Source organism: Dipodomys spectabilis, unplaced genomic scaffold (genome assembly GCF_019054845.1).
Source record: "Dipodomys spectabilis isolate Male_0828 unplaced genomic scaffold, ASM1905484v1 ptg000207l, whole genome shotgun sequence".
NCBI lineage: Eukaryota > Metazoa > Chordata > Mammalia > Rodentia > Heteromyidae > Dipodomys > Dipodomys spectabilis.
This window is the reverse complement of record NW_024870884.1, coordinates 11,812,598-11,815,412: the sequence shown is the minus strand read 5'-3', so window position 1 is coordinate 11,815,412 and position 2,815 is coordinate 11,812,598.

The window sequence follows — 2,815 nt, the reverse complement described above, 5'->3', positions numbered from 1 at the left end:
GAGCCAAGAGTCTCCCTGGTCTTAAGCAGGCCCTCTGGGTAGGCCTAAGCCAGACTTCCACAGCTGAATTCCATGCACAGCAAAGGCAGTGGCAACAGGATTCCAACCTGGGGAGTAGTGATTTTAGCATCAAATTGAAGCCTCTCAACAACTCCTGGTTAGTAGTTTCAGTTGAAAAAACAGAAGGAAGCCAGGTGCCAGTGGCTCACGATTGTAATCCTAGCTACTGAGGAGGCTGAGACCTGAATATAGTGGTTCAAAGCCAGCCTGGGCAAGAAAATCATGAAACGTTTATCTGCAATAAACCACCAGAACACAATTTGGCTCTGTGGGTCAAGTGGTAGAGTACTAGCTTTGAGTGAAGAGCTGAGGGAGAGCACTCAGAGTTCAAGCCCCATGAACAACAACAACAACAGCCAAAAAAAAAAAACTAGAATGCAGGGCTGAGAAGGTGAAGTCGTAGAGCGCTTGCCTTGCATGCATGAGGCCCTGGGTTCGATTCCTCAGCACCACATAAGCAGAAAAAAAAAGCCAGAAGTGGCGCTGTGGCTCAAGTGGTAGAGCACTAGCCTTGAGCTGAAGAGCTGAGGGACAGCGCCGAGGCCTAGAGTTCAGGCCCCACGACTGGACCCAAACAACAACAACAAAAACAAAAAAAACAGAAGGCAAAAACCCACAAAGATTCAGAAAGGTTAAGCAACTTGCCTAAAGTCATGCAGCTGATCATGTGGGAATCATAATTCAAACCTAAGCATGTGGCACTTCCAATCCCAAATGCTTCAGTGAACTGCTCTGCCCCCAAAGTGGGTTGGAGAAAGCCCTGGCACGTGGCGCTCTACAGGCTATGGGACTGTCCCCATGTTATGGGGGACATCTGTCTCATCTGTAATGCTGGGATGGAATTGGAAGAAATCTGCTGAGATTCTCAGATTTCCCTCCTGAGCTCACCACCAAACCATGATGGTAGAACAGAGCAAAAGCCCACCCACTGTTCAGGAGATTTGGGGGTATAAGCATACCTGGGCATTGATGATGTGGGGTCCCTGGCTCTGCAGCATTGTGGCCCTAGGGAAGTCACTCCCAGGTGTGGTGCTCCTGCTTTGCTCATGGCTTGTGTAGCAGGCCTGACACCTGTACACTCAAAGAGCACATGCGTGAAAAAGAGGAAAACAAGACTGACTTCTCCATCACCACTCCATCTCCCTCGAGCTTGGTTAGCAATTGTTAAAATGAAGGGACTGCCTGGTGGCATTGATGGGATTATATTTGAGTGGGAGACACTGGTTTGCAAAGCAAGCTTGAAAAAGGAAAAGCAGCAGAAACTGAGTGCAGGCCTTGGTTTCTCTTAACTAACAGGGAAGCTAAATATTCAAATTTCTTTGTTACTGTACATATATACCATCAGAATATGAAATGTATATATTGTAAAATCCATGTGCACAACTGTGTAATGTAGAAAACAGCTTTCTGTATCCAAGAAATAGGTATCATTGTTGTCAATCAAACCCAAAATCAAGCTGGGCACTTGTGGCTTACACCTGTAATCCAGTTACTCAGGAGGCTAAGATCTGAGGATCACAATTTGAAGCCAGCCCAAGCAGGGAAATCTGTGAGACTCCTCTCTTTCATTGACCACCAAAAAGCAGGAAGTACAGCTTTAGCCTTCAACAAAAAAGCTCAGGGACATTTCCAAGCCCTGAGTTCAAGCACAAGACCACACCGGCACACACACACACACACACACACACACACACACATATACTACACACACACACACAAAATCACCTCCAATAACACCAGCAACAGCCACCACCACCACCACAACTAAGGAAACATTAAGACATCCAGAAAATCAAGTGGACCATTCTTAGCCATTCCCCAAATCCTGAAGCTATTGTGTACAGACAATCCTGGCTGATGGCCCTCCACTGGCCATAGACTCTGGAGACTTGGGAACAGTAGGTCTCAATATGGAGACAGTAGAATAGTAATATTAGTGCCACCTGGGAACCAAGCATGTTGGGAGGCAAATCCTCCAATTCTAGCCCAGGCCTACTGAATCCAGGACTCTGGGGATGGGGCCCAGAGGGTGTGTTTTAATAAGCTCTCCAAGTGATTCTAATGCAGGCTGCAGGGTTGAGATCAGCTGATCTAGAAGAATGAGCCCAAGCGGGTCTATAAAAACCTCCTTCCCAGCAAGCCCTCAGCTCCGCTTTGTACCGGTGGTTCTAGCCAGCCATGCTGTAGGCCAAAACAGGTCTCTAGTGGAAGCTAAAGTTATCTTTGTCTGACAGAGCAGAGGGTCTCTTGGGCTTCTGTCCATGGACTAGAAGGAGTGATTGCACTGGGAAGTAGACCGACCTGGCTGAGTCTGGAGGGGATTCGTGGCTTTTAGGGAAGCCAGGAACAAATGCATGCTGAGGATGAATAGGGACTTTCTCTTCCATAGGGTCTGGGCCTGCTTCTCTAGAAGATGGACTTTGTCTAGGCAGGGAGAAGACAAGTGGCTAGATGAGCCCTTTTGCACTAGGAATGCTCACCCTGGCTTCAGCATGGAGTTCTGGGCACAGGCCTGAAGCCCGGACGGGGTGGTGGGGGACGGTTAATCCTGCCAGTCCTCAGTTAAGCAGCAGCTTGAGAAGAAAGAACTGTGGGTGGGGGTCAAGAAATTTGCAGAGTGTGAGGTAGAGTGTAGGCTCCCACTGGTAAAAGGTGAAAGAAGAGGAGGGAGAAGGAAGTTGGAATTCTAGCAGCTTCTGGTCTGAAGAAAAGTAATGTTGGCTACTGGGTTGGCTGGAAAGGGAGCCAGGGAGGT